We start from the raw sequence: 24,075 nt of genomic DNA, 5'->3' as shown, positions 1-24,075 counted from the left end.
CAGCTTTCCAGAGCGAGGACGTGCAGGGTACGTCCTTGGTCGTTAAGGGACTTTTTTTAGAGGATGTACCCTGCACGTCCTCAGTCGTTAAGGGGTTAAATGTACACTACTGTTACATCAGATATGAGTTGCACTGGTGTGACACTGTGCCCTGGCAGGCCCTGAAACGCACACGTGTGAAGGAAACTGACTGCTATTATTTCACAGTCAAATTTCTAGTTTTTTTTTTAATGTACACTACTGTTACACCAGATATGAGTTGCACTGGTGTCACACTGTGCCCTGGCAGGCAGGCACTTAAACGCACACGCGTGAAGGAAACTGACTGCTATTATTTCACAGTCAAATTTCTAGTTTTTTTTTAATGTACACTACTGTTACACCAGATATGAGTGGTGGCACTGGGCAAGTGGGCACAGTATACGCTGTGAGCCTGACACACACGCTGGCAGGCAGGCAACTGCAATTAGATTACACAGGAAAAAAAAAAAAAGCAGACTGATGTTCTAGCCCTAAAAAGGGCTTTTTGGGGTGCTGTCCTTACAGCAGAGATCAAATGAGTCCTTCAGGACTGTAGTGGTCACTGAATACACTAGCCTAGCTATCGATTTCCCTATTACATCAGCAGCAGCTACACTGTCCCTCCTCTCACTAAGAATGCAGCTTCCGAATAAATCTAAAATGGATGCTGTCCAGGAGGTGGGAGGGTCTGCTGCTGATCGGCTGGAATGTGTCTGCCGACTGTGAGGTACAGGGTCAAAGTTTACTCAATGATGACGAATAGGGGGCGGACCGAACATCTCATATGTTCGCCCGCCGCGGCGAACGCGAACAAGCTCTGTTCGCTGCGAACTATTCGCCGGCGAACTATTCAGAACATCACTAGAAGTGAGCGTTGAGCAAAATTTTGCTCTTTACCGCACTCCAATACCAGCGCTGCTTAAGTCAGCCGTGAGCTGGTCGTACGTGCTCATGCACGATTTCCCCATAGGAATCAACGGGGAGAGCCGGCTGAGAAAAAGTCTAACACCTGCAAAAAAGCAGCGTAAAACTCCTTAACGCAGCCCCATTGATTCCTATGGGGAATTAAAATTTATGTCTACACCTAACACCCTAACATGAACGCCGAGTCTAAACACCCCTAATCTTACACTTATTAACCCTAATCTGCCGCCCCCGACATCGCCGACACCTACATTATACTTATTAACCCCTAATCTGCCACTCCGGTCACCGCCGCCACCTACATTATATTTATGAATCCCTAATCTGCTGCCCCCAACATCGCCGCCACCTACATTATATTTATTAACCCCTAATCTGCCGCCCCCAATGTCGCCGCCACCTACCTACATTTATTAACCCCTAATCTGCCGCCCACAACGTCGTTGCCACTATACTAAAGGTATTAACCCCTAAACCTAAGTCTAACCCTAACCCTAACACCCCTTAACTTAAATAGAATTTAAATAAATCTAAATAAAATTACAATAATTAACTACATTATTCCTATTTAAAACTAAATACTTACCTATAAAATAAACCCTAAGCTAGCTACAATATAACTTATAGTTACATTGTAGCTAGCTTAGGGTTTATTTTTATTTTACAGGCAACTTTGTATTTATTTTAACTAGGTACAATAGTTATTAAATAGTTATTAACTATTTAATAACTACCTAGCTAAAATAAATACAAAAGTACCTGTAAAATAAAGCCTAACCTAAGTTACAATAACACCTAACACTACACTATAATTAAATACAATTAATATAATTAAATAAATTAACTAAATTAAATACAATTACCTAAATTAAATAAAAGTACAAAAAAAACAAACACCTAATTACTGAAAATAATAAACAAATTACAGATATTTAAACTAATTACACCTAATCTAATAGCTCTATCAAAAAAAAAAAAGCCCCCCAAAATAAAAAAAAAACCCTAGCCTAAACTAAACTACCAATAGCTCCGCGTCAGATGGATGAAGATAGAAGATGCCGTCTGGATGAAGACTTCTGCCCGTCTGGAGGACCACTTCGCCTGGCTTGGATGAAGACTTCTCCCGGCTTTGTTGAGGACTTCGGCCCGGTTGGATGAAGACTTCTGCCGCTGCCTTGAGGATGGATGTCCGGTCTTCAGAACTGTAAGTCGATCTTCAGGGGGTTAGTGTTTTTTTAAGGGTGTATTGGGTGGGTTTTATTTTTAGGTTAGGGTTTGGGCCTGCAAAAGAGCTAACTGCCCTTTTAAGGGCAATGCCCATCCAAATGCCCTTTTCAGGGCAATGGGGAGCTTAGGTTTTTTTAGATAGTATTTTATTTAGGGGGTTAGTTGTGTGGATGGTGGGTTTTACTGTTGGGGGGTTGTTTGTATTTTTTTTTACAGGTAAAAGAGCTGATTTCTTTGGGGCAATGCCCCACAAAAGGCCCTTTTAAGGGCTATTGGTAGTTTAGTTTAGGCTAGGGTTTTTTTTTTAATTTGGGGGGAATTTTTATTTTGATAGGGCTATTAGATTAGGTGTAATTAGTTTAAATATCTGTAATTTGTTTATTATTTTCAGTAATTTAGTGTGGTTTTTTTTGTACTTTAGCTAATTTTAGTTAATTTAGGTAATTGTATTTAATTTAGTTAATTTATTTAATTATAGTGTAGTGTTAGGTGTTATTGTAACTTAGGTTAGGTTTTATTTTACAGGTACTTTTGTTTTATTTTAGCTAGGTAGTTATTAAATAGTAACTAGTTAAAATAAATACAAAGTTGCCTGTAAAATAAAAATAAACCCTAAGCTAGATACAGTGTAACTATTAGTTATATTGTAGCTATCTTAGGGTTTATTTTATAGGTAAGTATTTATTTTTAAATAGGGAATTATATAGTTAATGATAGGAATTTTATTTAGATTTATTGTAATTATATTTAAGTAAGGGGGTGTTAGGGTTAGGGTTAGACTTAGGTTTAGGGGTTAATACATCATAATAAGAACCAATTTGATGGTGTCACATTTGTTACGGGACATAGTGCCCAGTATTCTCATATCTGCAATATAGTACGAAAACATTTCTCAACACTAAAGGCAGATGACAAGCTAATTGACACTGTTAAAAAAGGCCTAAGCTGCTCATATAAAAAGAGTCCAACATTGAGATCACTCCTATCACCAACTCTTCTTCCTAACAAAAAACATTCAAATAGTTCCTGGCTAAAACATCTTGGTATCTTCAAATGCGGGTGTGATATACCTTTAAGGTATATCCCGCCTACCTTTCCTCCACCCTATATCAGGCACACCTGAACCATCATTCCTTGCCTGAAAATTGTTTTCCCTTTGCAGCTTATTTGACCGCATCCCTATTGCTGTGATTCTACTTTGAAAATTCCTAACTTGCTTTGATTTCTTTCTCTCTATAAACAGGAGTAGTAAGCTAGAATCTTTTGTTGTACATTTTACTTACAAAGTATTTACTCATTCTTCCGGAATTCTAATTTAACAAACAAACTGAATCAAGGAGCACCGGATCTACTTGCAGCGTCTGGAAGCCGCACTCTCACTGAAGCTGTATACCGGTCACAGAGGTAAAACCGCTCTCTTCAAACTGAAGGTAATATTTAATCCAATTACAACGGATTGTTCTTAAGTTGTCACTTCTGGAAACCATCCACATTACCTTGCTGAATCTTCCGGTTATTACCATAGTCTGTCTGTGATGTATATATTTTATGAATGAGTGTGTGAGTGCGTGAAGCCATATCTGAACAGTGCTACAACAGGAATCAATTACTGACGCTTTCCAAGTGTATCAAGTTACATTTTTCTTTTATCATTTATTCAGAACTGTTTGCTTTATGTTCCTTACTTATATTGCAACAAATGTTTCTACATAAATATTCCTTGCCTCTATTTGGCATCTACGAAGTTTTCTACCAGTAAAAGTCTCACCAATGATCTAACAGGTAGTTCAAATCATACTGCCTGTTTTATTCATTAAAAGAGCAACAAACCCTTAATTCAAAAACACTGCAAAAGTTCCTGCATAAATCAGGACATCACATAATTTTCAGGCCACAGTGTTCTAAGGGTTTGTTACTGGTAAACAAAACTTTAATATCATGGATGCAAATGAAATTAAAACAGAGTTCTCTAACATACAAAGAAAATTAGATTATCTTGCACAAGGTTTAACAGAAGTACAAGCAGATAATACCGCATTAAAAGCTATTGTTAAAGAATATATGTCTCATAAAAGTACTGAAGTACCTGAACCCCATATTCACTACCCTCATCCTTTCACTGGCAAAAGACATGAATTCAGAGATTTCAAGACTGCTTGTAAACTTCTTTTTACCATGAGACCCCGCACATATTATTCAGACCGCATCAGGGTTTGCACCACTATTTCATTTTTACAAGGAGAGCCTAGGACCTGGGCTAACAGGTTTTATGAAAATAATGACCCAATTTTGGATTCACTACAGGATTTCTTTCAAGCTATGTCTAATTTATATGAAGACACAGATACACAAATCACTGCAGAATCTAAGCTACGCGCACTCAAACAGGGTAAGCGCACGGTGGAGGAGTACACAACTGAATTTCAAATGTGGGCAACAGACTCACTATGGAACCAAGTTAGCCTTAAAAATCAGTTTAGGCTGGGCCTATCTGAAAACCTTAAGGATGAACTGTCTCGCCAGGAAATGCCTGATACTCTTCCAGGACTTATAAAATTAAGCACATCCATAGATAGAAGACTCAGGGAACGGCGAGCAGAGAGATTTACTTCAGACACAATACCCAGGCGACAGAATACTTACACTACAACTTCTGAGAAACATCAAGGTAGTGTAACCCCTATGGAGATAGGCACTATCAAGGGGCCACTAAGTAATGAGGAAAAAATGAGAAGAAGATTAGAAAACTTATGTTTATACTGTGGACAAAAAGAACATAACGTCTCAAGCTGTCCTTCATTACAAAGACAAAAGAAGGGTAAGAAAACAGGTTATCAAAACATATATCATATCTCAGATACAATGCAATTGACTTTACCTCTCTCTTTGCAGTGGGGATCAGGAAAATATACACACCAAGGCATTGATTGACTCAGGTGCAGCTGGGAACTATATTGATTCTGTATATATTGTAAATAATAAAATTCCTCTGGTTTGCAAGCAGAACCCCGTGTTTGTTAAATCAATTGATGGTACTTTAATAAATAAGGGACCCATTACACACCAAACAATACCTTTGCTCACAATGATAAACAAGGGGCACACAGAATATATTACATTTGATGTGATCCCCATATCACTACATACTATTATATTAGGATATAGTTGGCTGCACAAACATAATCCTAAAATAGATTGGGAACATTCAAAACTTAAACTAGACTCAACATATTGCATAAACACCTGTTATCCTCATAGCATTCTTTCATCATCTGAGATAGGGATACCAGGGATATATCAGGATTTGGCAGAGGTCTTCAATTTGAAAGAAGCAGAAAATTTACCACCCCACAGAAGCTTCGATTGCCCTATAGATATCATTCCAGGGTCACCAATACCACATGGGAAGATCTATCCTCTATCACAAGATGAGTTAGTATACTTAAGGTCCTATTTGGATGACAACCTGAGAAAGGGATTTATATCTCACTCCACATCCCCTGCTGCTGCAGGCATGTTTTTTGGTAAAAAACAAAGATGGCACTCTAAGGCCTATAATTGACTACAGGGCTTTAAACTCTATAACCATAAAAAACAGGTATCCATTACCACTAATACCAGAGATAATAGAACGGTTAAAAGGAGCACAAATATTTACTAAATTAGATTTAAAAGGGGCATACAACCTTATCAGAATGAAGAAAGGTGACGAATGGAAGACCGCTTTTCGGACTCGATATGGGTTATACCAATACAATGTAATGCCTTTTGGATTGAGCAATGCTCCAGCCACTTTCCAACACTTTATTAATGAAATCTTCCGAGATTTAATGGATATTTGTGTCATAGTGTATTTAGATGACATTCTGATTTATTCCAAAACAGAAGAAGAACACGAAAGACATGTACGTTGGGTCTTAATGGCGATTGAAGGAACACAAGTTATATGCCAAACATGAAAAGTGTTTATTTCATGTTAACAAAATTAAATTCCTGGGATACATAATAACTCCTAATAGGATCCAAATGGATCCAGATAAAGTTTCATCTGTATTAGAATGGCCTACACCAAAATCAGTTCGTGCACTACAACGTTTTATTGGCTTTGCCAATTACTATCGAAAGTTTATAAAAAACTTTTCTGATATAGTAAAGCCCTTAACTCAGTTGACTAGTAAGAAACAAAGATATAAATGGACCGAACAGGCCCAATCAGCTTTTGACTACTTAAAAGGGCAATTTTCCAAAGCCCCCATTTTACACATGCCAGATCCTGAGCTGCAATATGTATTAGAGGTAGATGCATCAAGTTCAGGTATAGGAGCAGTTCTATCTCAACAAGTAGATAACAAATCAGAATTATTTCCTGTAGCTTATTATTCAAGAAGATTCACACCAGCAGAAAATAATTATAGTATAGGAAATAAAGAACTCCTTGCTATCAAAGTATCCCTCGAACAATGGAGACACTTACTGGAAGGTACACAAAAACCATTTAAAATCTTCACAGATCATAAAAATCTGGAATATTTGAAGAAAAGTAAAACTCTATCTTTCAGACAAGTAAGATGGTCTCTATTCTTAGATAGGTTCAATTTCTTGATCACTTACCGACCAGGAAGTCTGAATACCAAGGCTGATGCGTTATCCAGAGTACAGGAAATGACACCTCAAGAGACCATGACTCCAATAGTACCAATCGAAAAATTTATTGGAGCCCTAACACCTCTAGAGGAGGAGATTAAAAGGGCACAAGAAAAAGAAATCATTACACCTAAATCCTGTCACAAAAACTTAAATACTGGTTTGATAAATCATAAAAATCAATTGTACATACCCAGTTCATTAAGGAAACAAATATTGAAACACACTCATGATGAACCTTTATCCGGGTCATACCGGAATACAAAAAACCATTGAAAAAACAAGAAGAAACTTTTGGTGGCCCCACATGAATCAAACCATTCAAGATTATGTCAATTCCTGTGACATTTGTGCTAGAAATAAAATAGATCATAAAGGGCCTATCGGATTGTTGACCCCATTGCCAGTTCCGGATAAACCCTGGTCCATGATCTCGATGGACTTTATTGTAGAGCTACCTAAATCAAGGAACTTTAACACTATATTAGTTGTACTAGATCATCTAACAAAGTTGGGACATTTTATACCTCTAAAAAGGTTACCTTCCGCTTTTATTACAGCTAATGTTTTTCTTAATCACATAGTAAAACTTCATGGACTACCCACTGATATTATAACAGATAGAGGTACACAATTCACCTCATCCTTTTGGAGATCATTATGCAAATTATTAAAAATTACACCAAGATACTCAACAGCTTTCCATCCTCAAACTAATGGGATGACTGAGAAACTAAACCAAACATTAGAACAATATCTTCGTTGTTACATTTCCCATTTGCAAGATGATTGGATAGATTATTTATCAATGGCGGAATTCTCTTACAACAATTCAGTATCATCTTCAACAAAAATGACACCGTTCTATGCTACCTATGGCTATCATCCAACAACTTTGAATCTATCTAAAACTGATGTAAATTCTCCAGCCGCTAAGGACTATTCTTTACAACTAGAAGCAAGACTAGCCCTAGTCAAAAAACATTTATCTGATGCAAAGAATTACCAGAAAGCTTATTATGATAAACGTCACAGACCCAGTCCAGTCTATAAAGTGGGTGACAAAGTATTACTATCTGTAAAGAATCTAAAACTTCATGTACCCTCTAAGAAATTGGCAAATCAATACATTGGACCTTTTGTAATCAATAAAATTTTGAACCCTATGACAGTATGTTTAACTCTTCCTGCAGCTTATAGGATTCATCCCACTATACATGTATCTCTGATTAAACCTTATACTTCTACCGTACCATCCAGTCTTCAGACTCCAACTTCGTTACAAATAGATGACCACGATGAATTTGAGGTGGAACATATTCTAGATTCTAGGATCAAGAATCATCACTTAGAGTACTTATTAAAATGGAAAGGTTTTGGTCCTGAGGACAATTCTTGGCATCGTAGTACTGACATTTCTGCTCCCCGTTTAATTAGATCTTTTCATCGCAGATATCCTTTGAAGCCATCCCTCTCGTCAATTGGGGGGACCCTTAGTGGGGGGAGTGTGTGATATACCTTTAAGGTATATCCCGCCTACCTTTCCTCCACCCTATATCAGGCACACCTGAACCATCATTCCTTGCCTGAAAATTGTTTTCCCATTGCAGCTTATTTGACCGCATCCCTATTGCTGTGATTCTACTTTGAAAATTCCTAACTTGCTTTGATTTCTTTCTCCTCTATAAACAGGAGTAGTAAGCTAGAATCTTTTGTTGTACATTTTACTTACAAAGTATTTACTCATTCTTCCGGAATTCTAATTTAACAAACAAACTGAATCAAGGAGCACCGGATCTACTTGCAGCGTCTGGAAGCCGCACTCTCACTGAAGCTGTATACCGGTCACAGAGGTAAAACCGCTCTCTTCAAACTGAAGGTAATATTTAATCCAATTACAACGGATTGTTCTTAAGTTGTCACTTTCTGGAAACCATCCACATTACCTTGCTGAATCTTCCGGTTATTACCATAGTCTGTCTGTGATGTATATATTTTATGAATGAGTGTGTGAGTGCGTGAAGCCATATCTGAACAGTGCTACAACAGGAATCAATTACTGACGCTTTCCAAGTGTATCAAGTTACATTTTTCTTTTATCATTTATTCAGAACTGTTTGCTTTAATGTTCCTTACTTATATTGCAACAAATGTTTCTACATAAATATTCCTTGCCTCTATTTGGCATCTACGAAGTTTTCTACCAGTAAAAGTCTCACCAATGATCTAACAGGTAGTTCAAATCATACTGCCTGTTTTATTCATTAAAAGAGCAACAAACCCTTAATTCAAAAACACTGCAAAAGTTCCTGCATAAATCAGGACATCACAGCGGGCACCAGAAGTGCAAACCATGTGATTTTAATTAAGGTGACCAATACCTTCACGAGTACTATAAGGTCTACAACATTGGTGCCTGCATGAACTGCACCTCAAAATACGTAGTGTATCTAATTGAATGTACCCACTGTAGAATCAAGTATGTAGGGCTCGCCTCCAGAGACATGAATACAGGATCAGGGAGCACTTCTCTTACTTTAGAGACCACCAGATCAACCACCCCAATAGTCCAACATTTTGGATCCTATCACAAAGCAGTCTCAACACCTTTACATGGTGTGCTATAGAGAAAAAGACCTAAAAGAGTTGGGGCTATTGATCGCCTTCTAGCAAAAAGGGAGGCATACTGGATTCTCACATTGGGAACTAAAGTACCCAGTGGTCTAAACTCAAGATATGATGTTATGAATCATTGGGAGTAACCTGGAGCACTCTCTGCATTAGCATGCAGGCTCCTGTACACATCCCTTATGTACACCTTATGTTTGACACATATTCCACTCTTTTCCTTTATATTCATTCCCTTATGTAACTTAGCCCATGGGATTTTTTAACCCTAGTACAGTAGTTTAGGGATTTACCTACAGGGTTAACTTAGGTATAGTAGGATCTAGCTTGAGGTTGTACTGCAGTTTTACAGTTTCTTAACTATCACTGTTACCATATCATTATTTGTATGACAACATAATATTTTGCTATCTACTCTGTTTTATTTATTTTTCTTGATCAATGTCAATGCTATTATTGATACTTAGTTCATTCATAGGAATGATATTTTGTAGCACTTGCCTTAGATATTTTCACTATGTTAATGAAGTAAGGCACACAGTATAGTCCTGTTGAACTCCGTAGGAGCAAGTGTTTTCTAACATTCACTGATATCTCCTAACTATAACTCTACTAGTGATGATTTATCCAGTAGATATAGTATTGATTTAGTCTATTCTATTTTGTATGTATTATATAGTATGACAGATACCACAACCCGTACAAAGATGCCACAGTACAAATTCAAATCTGAAGGGATTCACAGGGACACCAGCCGCACCGGAGGAGACCAGACACTTGGAGAGGCAGAGAGACTGCCCGTGTTGTAGGTAGACCGGTAAGGGGGCAAAGGGCTAATGGATTTCAAGGCTGTATCTCCACCTAGATCGGCTCCCCCAGACAGAGACGCCACTTCACACAGAGACCTTACGTGACTTATTTACTTATCCAAGTATCTAAATACACCAGACATTTAAGCCAACAGGAGTCCCTGTTTTTTTTTTTGGTTTTCACTACTTTGTAAAACTGATAAAGCAGAAATCTGACCCTTCAGGGTACTGACTGACAATCCCTTCTCCAGGCCTTCCTGAAGAAAATATACAATTCTAGAAATTCTAATTCTACTCCAAGAGTAGCCCTTGGATTCATACCAATAAAGATATTTATGCCATATCTTTTGTTAAATCTTTCTAGTAACAGGCTTGCAAGCCTGAATCATGGTCTCAATGACCGAGTCAGAAAAACCACGCTTAGACAGAATTAAGCGCTCAATCTCCAAGCAGTCAGCTTCAGAGAAACGTGATTTGGATGAAGGAAGGGACCCTGAATCAGGAGGTCCTTCCTCAGAGATCACCGTTGCCCTCTCCTGTTTTATATACGAGCATTGACTCGTGGAAGGGAGCAAACGGAGGAAACAGGTATGCCAACTTGAAAACCCAAGGAACCGCCAGAGCATCTATCAGAATGGCCTGCGGATCTCTTGACCTTGAACCCGTACCTTGGAAGCTTGCATTCTGACGGGGACACCATCAGATCTAACTCTGGCACCCCACATTTGAGGACTAAGCTGGAAAACACCTCAGGATGGAGGTCCCACTCCCCAGGATGAAAAGTCTGTCTGTTCAGAAAATCCGCTTCCCGGTTGTCTACTCCTGGAATGCGGATGGCAGATAGACAGCAATGTGGGTCTCTGCCCACTGAAGAATCTAAGTAACCTCCTTCATGGCTAAGGAACTCCGAGTTCCTCCCTGCTGATTAATGTAAGCCACAGAGGTTATGTTGTCTGACTGGAACCTGATAAACTGGGCTGAAGACAACTGAGGCATTGTAGATTGCCATCAACTCCAAGATGTTGATGGGAAGAGCAGACTCTTCCCGATTCCAAAGGCCCTGAGCTTTTAACGAGTTCCAGACTGCTCTCCAGCCCAGCAGGCTGGCATCCTTGGTCATGATCACCCAGGAAGGTCTCCAAAAGCATGTGCCCTGAGACAGATGTTCCTGAGAAATCCACCACGGGAGAGAATCCATTGATGACTGATCTAACTCTATTCTCAGAGATAGATCTGCATGGTCGCCATTCCATTGTCTGAGCATGCACAACTGGAGAGCTCTCAAATGGAATCGAGCAAAAGGAATGATGTCCATGGAAGCCACCATCAGACCAATTACCTCCATACATTGAGCCACTGAAGGATGAGCAGTAACCTGAAGAGAGAGGCCAGAGGAAATTATTTTGTTTTTCCTGACCTCTGTCAGAAAAATCCTCATCAATAGAGAATCTATTATGGTCCCTAAGAACACTACTCTTGTAGCAGGGGAAATGGAGCTTTTTTCCAGATTTACATTCCATCCGTGGGAACGAAGAAAAGACAACAATATCTCTGTGTGAGATTTTGCTTGTTGATATGATGGCGCCTGAACCAATATGTTGTCAAGGTACGGTGCCACAGCAATTCCACAAGAACAGATCACTGGCAAAAAAAGCCCCCAGAACCTTTAAAAAAATTCTAGGAGCCGTGGCTAGACTAAATGGAAGGGCCACAAACTGGAAAGTTTATCCAGAAAGGCAAATCTTAGGAATCTGTGATGGTCCCTGTGAATAGGAACATGAAGATACGCATCCTTTAGGTCTATGGTTGTCATGAACTTGACCCTCTTGTACTAAAGGAAGAATGGAGGCGTATAGTCTACATCTTGAAGGATGGAACTTAGAGAAACTTGTTTAGACACTTCAAGTCTAGAATGTGACAGAAAGTTCCTTTTTTTGGGAACCAAAAATAGGTTGGAGTAGAACCCGAAACTCTGTTCCTGACTGAACTGGAACTATCACTCCCAGAAGGAAAGATGTTGTATACATTTCAAGAATGCCTTTCTCTTTATCTGGTCTGCAGATAGTCTTGAAAAAAGGAATCTGCCTCTGGGAGGAAAAGTCTTGAATTCCAATTTGTAACCCTGGGATACTATGTCTACAGTCCAGGGATCTGGGACATCTTGTATCCAGGCTTGAACTGAGAAAGTCTGCCCCCCACCTGATCCAATCCCGGATCGGGGGCAAACCATTCATGTTGATTTGGAATCAGTTGCGGGTTTCTTTGATTGTTTCCCTTTGTTCCAAGACTGATTGGGTTTCCAAGAAGACTTGGATTGTTCCTGCTTGGAAGAAGAAGAGAAAGCTTTCCTCTGAAGTTACAAAAGGAACAAAAATTACTCTGACACCCTTTAGGCCTATTCTTCTTATCTTAAGGTAGAAAAGACCCTTTTCCACCTGTAATATCAGAGATAATTTCTGCCAAACCGGGGTCCAAACAGGTTTTGCCCTTGTAAGGAATCTCCATAAGCTTGACTTTAGAGGAAACGTCCGCAGACCAGGATTTCAAACCATAATGCCCTGCGGGCTAGGACAGCAAAACTAGACGTTTAGCTCTAGTCTAACAACCTGTAAAAGGGCATCTGCAATAAAGGAATTGGCCAATTTAAGAGGTTAATCCTATCCTGAATTTCATCCAAGGAAGTCTCTACTTGAAGAGAATCAGACAAGGTGTCGAACCAATAATATGCCCGCACTAGTCACAGTGGCAATTACACCACCGCAGGTTGCCATTGGAAACCTTGAAGGAACATAAATCTTTTTCAAATAAGCCTCCAGCTTCTTGTCCATCAGATCCTTAAAAGAGTAGCTATCCTCAATAGGAATAGTGGTTCTCTTAGCTAGTGGAAATGGCCCCTTTAACTTTGGGTACAGTATACCAAGGGTCTTTAATGGCGTCCTCGGCAGGAAACATTTTATTAAAAATGGGAGATGGGGAAAAAGACACCACTGGTTTCTCCCATTCTGGTGAGATAATCACCCTAGCATAGTCTAAAGTAGCTTAAAACCTCCTTTAACAATACACAAAGGTGTTCAAGCTTAAATCTGAAGTATACCACGTCAGTCTCAGAAGAAGGAATCATACTGTCCGAATCTGAGATTTCACCCTCAGAAAGTACAGATGTATCTTCCTCATCAGACTTACTTTCTGAATTTCTAAATTTCCTCTTGCGGTTTCCCTGTAATCTGGGAATGGCAGCTAATGCCGCAGATACCGCTGAAGATACCTTGGCAGCAATTTCTGCTTTTAAATAAACTCCACTAGGAGTTAAAGAGGAAACCGCAGGGCACTGCATGTGATACCATTGACGGGGCTTGGGATGTAGCAGGAGAAAGCTGAGGTATTATTTTAACAGCATCATCCTGAGAGACATTAAGCTCCAAAATGTTACCTTATTTTGCAAGGTTTTCTTGACACATGAGAACAAAATTGCATAGAGTTGCAATTTGTACATCTAAACATAATAAGCATGAATTCATGAGAGTAGGCTCTTGCTCTATATCAGACATGTTGTGAAACAGTAAATAAACTTGTACAGATAAGTTTCAAAGATGTTAATATTCAATTAAAATAAGCTAAGGAAAAAATACACTTTAAATTTTATCCAAAAATTAGGATCGATCCCCAGCTAAAATAATGTGAGAAAGGTTAAGGAAAAACATTTAATAAACATCAAATAAACTTTTAAAAGGTGCCTTACCGCTACCAATTAAGACCGGATCACCCAGAAATGGAGAAAAAATACTTTTTCCTTAAACGTTATGAAGTAAAGTCGGTCATGTGAAAGCAACTGCTGAGCTCAAATTACCGCTGCAACACAGAGAGGCACTAAAAATAGCTTCCTGGTACACTGAGTACCAGAAATAACTGTTTTTTCAAACCGGAAAGTTTAAAATGTTGCATCGTTTTATTTTAAAGCAAAGGGGAAATGAATAAGCTGCTCAAATAGAATAGAAAATTCAGCCTTACTTTCAGTTTAAACTTAAATTAATTTTATCAATTAATATTGTTGTCAGAAAATAAAGCCTAATAAAAACATTTTACCCTTTCTTTTTTAAAGAGTTTAAATGTTAGTCTCACACATGCTACAGTGCCTGCTTTCATAGCCCCAGTGTAACCCATACAACAGGATTATCTATGTCCCAATAAAAAAGCAGTGTCTTTTAATTTGTTAAGTGCGTGGTCTCCCCAACTGGAAGAAAAAACACCTGCTCTGCTGTCCGGCATGTAGACAGTTACAAGGTATGAGAAGACACAGTTCTTCACAGAGACCTTTGAAAAAAAGAAAGAACAGAGTATCTAACTCTGGCTTTCTAAACTAGGGCATCAATTGTTAGGAAAACGCAGTAAGTACCTCTTTACAAGTTCCTACTGCTTTAAAGCCACCACTACCCGAATGCAAGGAATGACGTGGGAATACGGCTATACCCCCTTGCTTGTAGATAAAATCAACATTTTTATTCAGACACCTAAACCTCCTTCATGCACCGAAGGCAAAGAGAATGACTGGGGGTTGTGGGTAAGGGAGTGATACTTAGCTTAGCAGTTCAACTGTGGTGCTCTTTGCCTCCTCCTGCTGGCCAGGAGTGATATTCCCAACAGTAATTACACAAGCCGTGGACTCACCATATTTAGGAAAGAAAAAGTTAAAGAAAAACTAATTAAATTGATTTTGAAACTAACAAGAAGGGACATGCCCCACAAGCATTAAAACAAAGACTTTTTTGGCACAGGAAAATACATTTAAAATATACTGCAATATATTTAAAAATGTCTCTCTTAGAGGAAGAAAAAGTATATTTAAGGGGACATAAAATCCCAAAGTTTTCTTTCTTAATTCAGATAGAACATACAATTTTAAACAACTTTTAATGTACCTCTATTATTAAATTGTTTTCTTGTTTCCTTTGTTGAAAAGCAGGAAGGCAATTTCAGGAGTGTGCATGTGTCTGCGGCACTATATGGCAGTAGTTTTCCAATAATGTTATGCATTAGCAAGAACACTAGATAGCAGCACTATTTCCTGTCATGTAGTATTTCACACATGTGCACACTACCTATCTAGATATCACGTCAACAAAGAACAACATGAGAATTAAGCAAATATGATAATAGAAGTAAATTGGAAACTTTTATTAAAATTGTTTCTCTAAATTATGAAAAACATTTTTTGGGTTTCATGTCCCTTTAATGTTCATTTAAGGTCAACGTTTTTTGCATCACAGAAAGGTGTATTATTAGCAAAATGTCATTACATTTATTTTATTTTTGTTATTATTTATGTATTTGCTTGTGGGCTATGCCAATGTTCACCAATAGAGAGGTGGACTTTTTTTTTCCGTACCATCAGTGAGCTTCATGAGCTTTGCGCATGTGGCCTAATGTTCTGAACATTTTGTTTTGTGTAACTTTAAATTCCAGTTTGCAAAAATGATTTTACCCCTCAAAAATCTAGAAGCTTTGCTTGCTAAGTAAACCGTATTTCTAGTATCTACTTAGAATGGAGCTGTTCATCCTATAATATAAAAGGCCAAGTGTGTTTGTCCGAAAGCTGTCATGCGCAGTAGAGACAGCACGAGGACAAACACACCTGGCCTTACCTGACATGCTGGTTTGCTGCAAAAGTGGGGGCGTGGTCGGGCAGGAGCGTGGGCGTGACCGGGGCCAAAGCGTGGGCGTGACCGGGCATGGTCAGCGCGAGAGAAGGGGAAGAGAAATAGAAAGAGAAGGGGAGAGACAAAAAGAGATAGGAAAGAGCTTAAAGAGAGGGGGAAGCGCATAAGAGAGGGGAAAGTGCAGAAGAGATTGGGGAGATAGAGCAAAATAGAGGGGAAAGAGCAAAATAGAAGGAAGAGGGGAGAAAAAGAGAGGGGGGAGAGAGAGCAAAAAAGAGGGGGGAGAGAGAGCAAAAGAGAGGGGGAGAGAGAGAAAAAGAGAGGGGGAGAGAGAGCAAAAGAGAGGGGGGAGAGAGAGCAATAGAGAGGGGTAGAGAGAGAGCAAAAGAGAGGGATGGAGAGAGAGAGCAAAAGAGAGGGGAGAGAGACAGAGCAAAAGAGAGGGGGGAGAGAGGGGTAGAGAGAGAGCAAAAGAGAGGGGGGAGAGAGAAAGCAAAAGAGAGGGATGGAGAGAAAGAGCAAAAGAGAGGGATGGAGAGAGAGAGAGCAAAAAAGAGAGGGGGAGAGAGCGCAAAAGAGAGGGGGAGAGAGAGCGCAAAAAGAGAGAGGGGAGAGAGAGGAAGGGGGTGGGACCGGCTGTACTTGCAAAAAATGGCCCGTGTGAACGGGCTTTAGGACTAGTTTAGCAATAAAGGGCTAGATTACAAGTGGAGCGCTAATTTATTGCGCACCCATAAACTGGCAAATTCGCCCGTTAATGGGCATGTGATAAATAACCAGCCATTACAAGTGACTAGTTATTGCTACCCGTGAGCTTGCGGTTGCAATTAGGGCTCTGAAAAATAACCAGAGGTCGGACTTCTGGTTAATTTCAAAATATTTCCCAATTTCCCCCAAAATAAAGCATATTTGTAAGTTTTTATAAAAAAACAAAAAAGTAGCATTTTTTTTTAGAAATAAAAAACAAACTGCACAAAACAGTTTTATAGGGTTTAAGTTGGGGGTGGGGTTGTTAGAAGAAAGGTTAATATTCCTGCTGAAGATCACGCTGGTAGTATGTAACGCTGCAATTGTCTCCTTTGACTTATAGTAATTCCCCGTGTTTGTTTCCTGGGATGTGCTGACTCTCAGCTGCCTAATAACCAAGCTCCTGTTATTGTGAAGATCACATATAATAGACGTCACTGTGTTTGGCCAGTAAAGGAGACAACATTATAAGAATATCTGACAAAGTTCAGTTGTGCTGAACAAGACAATGTCTGACAAGAACCACAACCTCAGACCTTCCTGATGCACACAGAGCCTCTCCTCTAGTCAGTTGAGGTGTGGGACTGGACACTGCTGGATTCCTATCTGCTGACTGACTCCTGCCCTAAGGGCATCCCTGGACTCTCCCTGGTGAGACGAGGATTCGCCCCTGTGATCATATCCATTTGGTCTACCGGACACAAGCGGTTTCTGGACTGCTGTTTTTTGCACATCTGTGCTCTACATCTCGTGAGTAGGATTCTTTTGTGCTCCTAGTCTGTTTTATCATTTACCATCTGATCTGCACCATGTGGCGCCCTCTTATTTTGATATCTCTAGACTTCCCTGATCCTTGTGTCGTGGCGTGACACTCTAGAGGAGCGGCCCTCCCGTTTGGAACACATCTTTTCTGGGACCTTTTTATTACGGATATCAAGGACTTTGCCGTCACATGCCATCCCATTTTGGATGACAGTTTTGTATATTATAGATATCATTGTCTTATCTTTATTATAATCATTTTTTTAGACCACTTCCTTTTATTTTTATTTTTACTTGTTACCGTTTGTTACTCCTAGGCGCCTCTTATTAGTTACCTTAGTGATATTAGTTTTCACTAGAGTACTAGTTTGCTTATATACACATATAAACACATAAAACATATATGTATTATATTAATATACATATATATTTAACAATTGCTGTCCGTTGCTGCATGACTTACCCCCTTACAGTGCGCTCGGTTCTCATAGCCGTGTCTTATGCGTGTTAAGCATATTTTACATTTCTATGCTCTTCACGTAGAATTTTTTTTATTTTTTATTATTATTATAAAATATATATATATATATATATAATATATATTATATATATATATATATATATATATATATATATATATATACAAATTCATTAAAATTATGATGGAGATAAAAGTTTATAAATCCTCCATATCGCAAAAGTAAATCAATATAAAATTGGTTGCATAGGAAATTAGCACATCTAGGCAAGTATCCCTGCTTGCTCTTCCCCAGTAAACTCCATATACATTGTTACCAATGCACAAGAGGATTCTGGGTAAGATATGCAAATTAGATATGCAAAATCTCAGACTTTTTGCTTTAAATACTGTTTTAACACAGCAATCCCTTAATAAGGTACTGTATTTGAAGCAAAAGTCTGAGATTTTGCATATCTAATTTGCATATCTTACACAGAATCCTCTTGTGTACAATGTATATGGAGTTTTACTGGGGAAAAGCAAGCAAGGATACTTGCCTAGATGTGCTAATTTCTTATGCAAAATTTTTATATTGATTTATATATATACAGTGTATATATATATATATATATATATATATATATATATATCTATATATATATATATTTATATATATATATATAGGAATAGATATACAGGTATAGGTATTGAAACACGTACACACATCTATACATATATATATATGCATACAAACACATATTTAGACATGTCTATGTATATATGTATGGTGTGTATATATCATATATGTATATATATACTGTGTATATATATATATATATATATATATATATATATATATATATATATATGTTAAATCCCTTTGCAGCCCTTTTTTTGTCATACCATTTATTGTTGACCCCTTATAACGATTTTTAAAATAAAAAAATATATATATTTTTTTATCAGATAGTGTTTTTATGAGTGTAACTGTACTTTTAAGTCTATTTATGTTGTGTTTAAATGAAACTTTTGTTTCTTCTTCCCCTACCCCTTTACGCAAGCTCTAAAGTCACGCTAACCCGACAAGCATAAACTGTGATTGCTCGAGGCGAAAGTGTTTACCTTCAACTTGTAAAAAAAAAAAATGAAAAAAAGCCAAAATCGCTCGCGAGCTAATGATTGAGTTATTCGCTATCACCCCTGTTTTACTACAAACGATAGAGCTCCACATGTAATATAGCCCTTAGTGTTGCAGGTGATCGCCATCACCATGTGTTGTTCTTTTTAAACTAACATTAACAAGAATGATAACATTTTTAGATATTCATCTCAGTTGGGATATGAACAGGCAAGTTTGTTTCTATACCCTGGAGCTAAATAGACTACTTTATTAATGAGTATATGAATTGGAAACAACATTCAGTAAGTTTTGATGAATTAGAAAAAATGTTCCTCTGTAGATGATTTTTATGTGAAAATCTTAAAGGGATGGTAAACTCAAATATTAACCGATTATATGATTATCTTGTTCAGTCTTATTAAATTTGCACACCAAATTCAATGAATACATTATATAGCCATTTACTTACTATTCTCTTATATATAAATCTGTCCGTTCTGTTACATCGCCAGCCCCCTGTGACATCATATCCATTGTTTAATTCTGTTGATCAATCAGCAAGCCTGTCGCCAGACAGGCTTTCTTCTATGCAATCTGATATTGCGCATTAACGCACAAGCCGAGCAATCCGACCATCCAATCAATCAGAAGCTTTTAAATCCGCAGAGGATTTGCGCGTGCATGTTTTCTAGGATGAATGCGTGCATTGTCAGTTTCCACACGGCATGCTAAAGTAAACAGTGAATTGTGTAGTATTCCTAAACGATTCATTGTTTACTTGGAACAGTGCCAGTAAGTACATAGCTGCATTCTATCTGTTGATGTTTTGTAATAGCCACAATTGACAAATATCGTTGCAATAGAAAACGGAATTATATATTTTATATGCATTTACATAACTTACTATCTGTAAACAATTGATATAATTATTATGTCACATAAATATATATGTCTATATAATATTTAAATTATATTTTTTGTGGATAATAATACCAATGCGCATGCGTGAAAATTAATACTGTCGGGAGTGAGCAAATTCTCTGACGTGCAGAGAGGGTGGTGACAAGATGAGCGTAGAGAATATTCAGTGCAACAACTAAGAGGGGCGGAGCGATGTGGCGCAACAAGGGTTTGTGAATGTGTTGAAAATATAATAAATGTACATAAAAAAATAGTGAAATGATAATGCGGTTTAATACATATTATATTACAGAATCTAAATCTGTAATTTGACAATAACGGAGTTTACCATCACTTTAAAGAAATACACCATCTTTAGGGATATTACATCTTGGTTTACAAAGATTAAGCGAAAATAAAATAAATAAATGTGGCAAAAAGATGCAATACTTGTAAATAAATTTATTAAGGTAAAACATTTTTAGATCTACAGTTAGAACTGCAGAACCATTTTTACCCCTGTACAGAGCTGTTTTGGAGTTTTCTAATGCTGCTCATATTTAAGCCGTACTGTAAGTACATATTATATATTGTTTTTGTGTTTTTTTTTTCAGCAGAACCAGCTATACCATTATGTCTTTCTTTTTTAAATATCATTTATGTTGAGGTATGTGAACAAAGCAAAACAGATGGTTTATAACGCAATATTTTTCATACAACAATATTCTCTCACAGAAATAATAAGCGAGTAATCGTAGGACAGCTTCAGATAACATAAGGACAAGTATCACACTTCTATTGACAATATTGTGTTTTTTTTTAAGAAAATGGTGACTGTAAATCTCTTAATAAAAGAAGAAAACAAACTTTATATTTTTTAATAATAGCACATTATAGCTACCCTTAAAAACTAGCAATTAAACATTAAAATAAGCATTGTCCCAAAAAACAACTAATATGCAACTAATTGTTAGGAACTGGTGAATAGACCATATTAAAAGGGACATTTCAACCAAAACTGGAGTGCACATGGATGTATTTCAGTTTTGAATAAAAGGATTCTGCAATATACATTTATTAGTAGTTTCAAGACTGTACTTAAATATTTTAAAAACATCACTTGCTCAGAGAGCTTAAGGTTCTTGTATCATCTGGTAATGACTCAATTTACATAACTGCTGTCATGATTTAAGCCCCACTTTCTCTCTGAGCAGCTGCAGCATTTAAAATGCTGGTGCACTGAGAATATCTCGCTATGCTTTACATGCACGTGCAGAGAAAAATGCTAACACTTAAATAGTGATAATGTTTGCTAATATATGTCTATTGTAAATATGTTCTATTCAAATATGTATTTTTTATCTTTGTGCATTTCAGTTTTGACAGGAATGTTCTTTTAATGTCTGCCCCAGTCAAGACATTGGGCCAATTTACCATCTGTCAGACGGACATGATACGCTGTAGCGATCATGTCTCCCCGACATCGCTGAATGCCAACAGCATACGCTGTCGGCATTTAACATTGCACAAGCAGTTCTGGTGAACTGCTTGTGCAATGTCGCCCCCTGCAGATTCGCAGCCAATCGGCCGCTATCAGGAGTGTCAATCTGCTTGATCGTATAGGATCGGGCGGATTGATGTCCGCAGCCTCAAAGGCAGTGGACCAGTTAAGGAGCAGCGGTCTTAAGACCGCTGCTTCATAACTGCTGTTTCCGGAGGCTCGCGCGAAAACAGGGGCATCAGGGGCCGTTCAGCCCTTGATAAATCAGCCCGATCATATAGGATCATGTGGATTGATGTCCGCCGCCTCAGAGGTGGCGGACCAGTTAAGGAACAGTGGTCTTAAGACCGCTGCTTTATAACTGCTGCGGAAACAGGGGCATCAGGGGCCGTTTGGCCTTTGATAAATCTGCCCCATATTCTTAATGATTTTAGACAGAAGCTTTTTTTATCACATTGTGGGGGCTATAGCGAACCATGTCCGCTGTCAGCATTAATCATTGCACCAGCAGTTCTTGTGAACTGCTGGTGCAATACCGCCCCCTGCAGATTCGCGGCCAATTGGTTGCTAGCAGGGGGTGTAAATCAGCCCGATCGTACTTGATCGAGCGGATTGCTATACGCCGCCTCAGAGGCGGCGTATGAGTTTAGGAGCAGCAGCTTATTAACCCCTGTTTGTGGCGAGCCTGGAGGCTTGTGCGGAAACAAGGGGAACAGGGGTCATTCGGCCCTTGTTAAATAGACCCCATTAAATCTAACCAGCTCAATGGAACTATACTTCAACCTCCAGTTTGCTGTCATTAAAGGAACAGTGTATTGTAAAATTGGTTTCCTCTCAATGTGTTTCCAATTACATTTTACACCTGTTGCAGAGTATAACATTTATGGGAAATTGTTCCTTTAGGTTTATTTTTGCACATTAAATAGATGTCTTTGCTCATTGAAACCACAACTCATTAAAATGAAATGATCTTGTACTGAGATCAGACCTCCTTATCTTATCATTTTCTCAAACAGAAATGCTTCCTTATATTATCTCTATCTGTATACCAAAGCCTAATATTTACAGAGAACTATTGTAAAATAACATTTTAGTACATATCCCCCCACTGGGAGTGTAATTTATTTTGCTGGCTATTATTTACACAACTTTTCTATAACCAATTACTAAATTTTGAGCATAGGAAACAGATTCAACAGGCAAAATGAGCTAGTTCAACTGACAAAATAAATGTAAAGGAGCTATTTTTAAACAATTTAATACACTCCAGCAAGTAAAAAGGATGTGCTGCCGTGTAGACTATTGAATCCAAAAAATCAGCTCCTGCACAGACAGTATTGGGCACTGTAGGTTCATAACAGTCCTGATCATAGTCTTTTGCCACTCTGTGATTTCCTCTTGATTTCTAGTGCAGGTAAAATCCCTACTTATTTGCTGTTCAAGGGCTAGAAAATAGTTGTAGAACCTCATCCTCTCAACTATCTATCTCCGCCATGGTTCTTTTCATAATGGATGAAGTTAGACTCCTTAAAGGGACATTAAACACTAAATAAATGCTAGATAGAATGATGCAATCAAAGAAAAGATTAGTCTGAGAATAACATGTAGATGTATTTTTTAAAGTTTCATTAGTTGTTTAAATATTGACAAAATAAGTGTAAAGTTTTAGTTTGTTAAACAATGGGAGCTGCCATGTTGTAACTTAGGTTACCTTCTCTGCGGTGGCCAATTAGAGACAGTTATAAATAGGTCACTAGAGTGTTCAGCCAATGGCTGTGTGGAATATAACAGTGTCCTGCACTTCCATTTCTAAAAGGATCTGAAAAGCTCACAATTTTAAAATGGAATTACAGGAAAAGAGGACAAAATAAATAATAAAAGTATATTGCAGAGTTTGTTTTATATATTATATATTTGTTTTATATATCCAATTTATCAACTATCTCAAAGTGTTTTATGTCCCTTAAATGTAACAATGCACTTATATGAGAAAGTGTTATTATAAAAGAAAGTAGGTCTGGTTTAAGAGTATACCCACAGTCCACTTGCGACTGTTCTACATGGCTTACCAGGAGGTCCAAAGTCTTACGGAGAGGCCGCCACCTAAGGCTTCGACCGTTCAACTAGGTGCAGGAATCAAGGGCACAGCAAACATGATGGTGGTCAATCTAGCAGACCATGAAGTATCTGAAGATATATAAAAAGAAAGAAGAAGAAGGCGCCACCATAGTCCACAATCAGTAGTTCAAATGCATACCAGCGCAAATACTCATGTACTTACAAGATTGCGAGCACTTGTGAAGTGCTACACAGGCCTCCTGGACTCTTATAAGTCGCCTAGACAACCTTCCCTTGTGTAGTTCATACAGCTTTTAGTCCAAAAGGCTGATAATATGCCAATCTCGGGGAAGATCTGTTCACTGCAGGGCTGTAATTCACAGCAGATCTGTTCACTGCAGGGCTGTAATATGTCCGCATAAATCTTTCACATCAGTGAAAAAGGATTAAAATAAAATAAAAGTTGTGGAAAAAAGTCTAAAATGTATAAAGACTTTATTATTAAAACACAACGTTTCACGGTAATTATTACGTAATTATTAGTTTATATCTGAAGATATAGTTTGTATCCAAAGATTCTGTAACAGTCTGATGATAATAATCAGCAGATAAACAAATTC

This window comes from Bombina bombina, chromosome 3, assembly GCF_027579735.1.
Source record: "Bombina bombina isolate aBomBom1 chromosome 3, aBomBom1.pri, whole genome shotgun sequence".
NCBI lineage: Eukaryota > Metazoa > Chordata > Amphibia > Anura > Bombinatoridae > Bombina > Bombina bombina.
Note: the sequence above shows the minus strand (reverse complement) of the source record.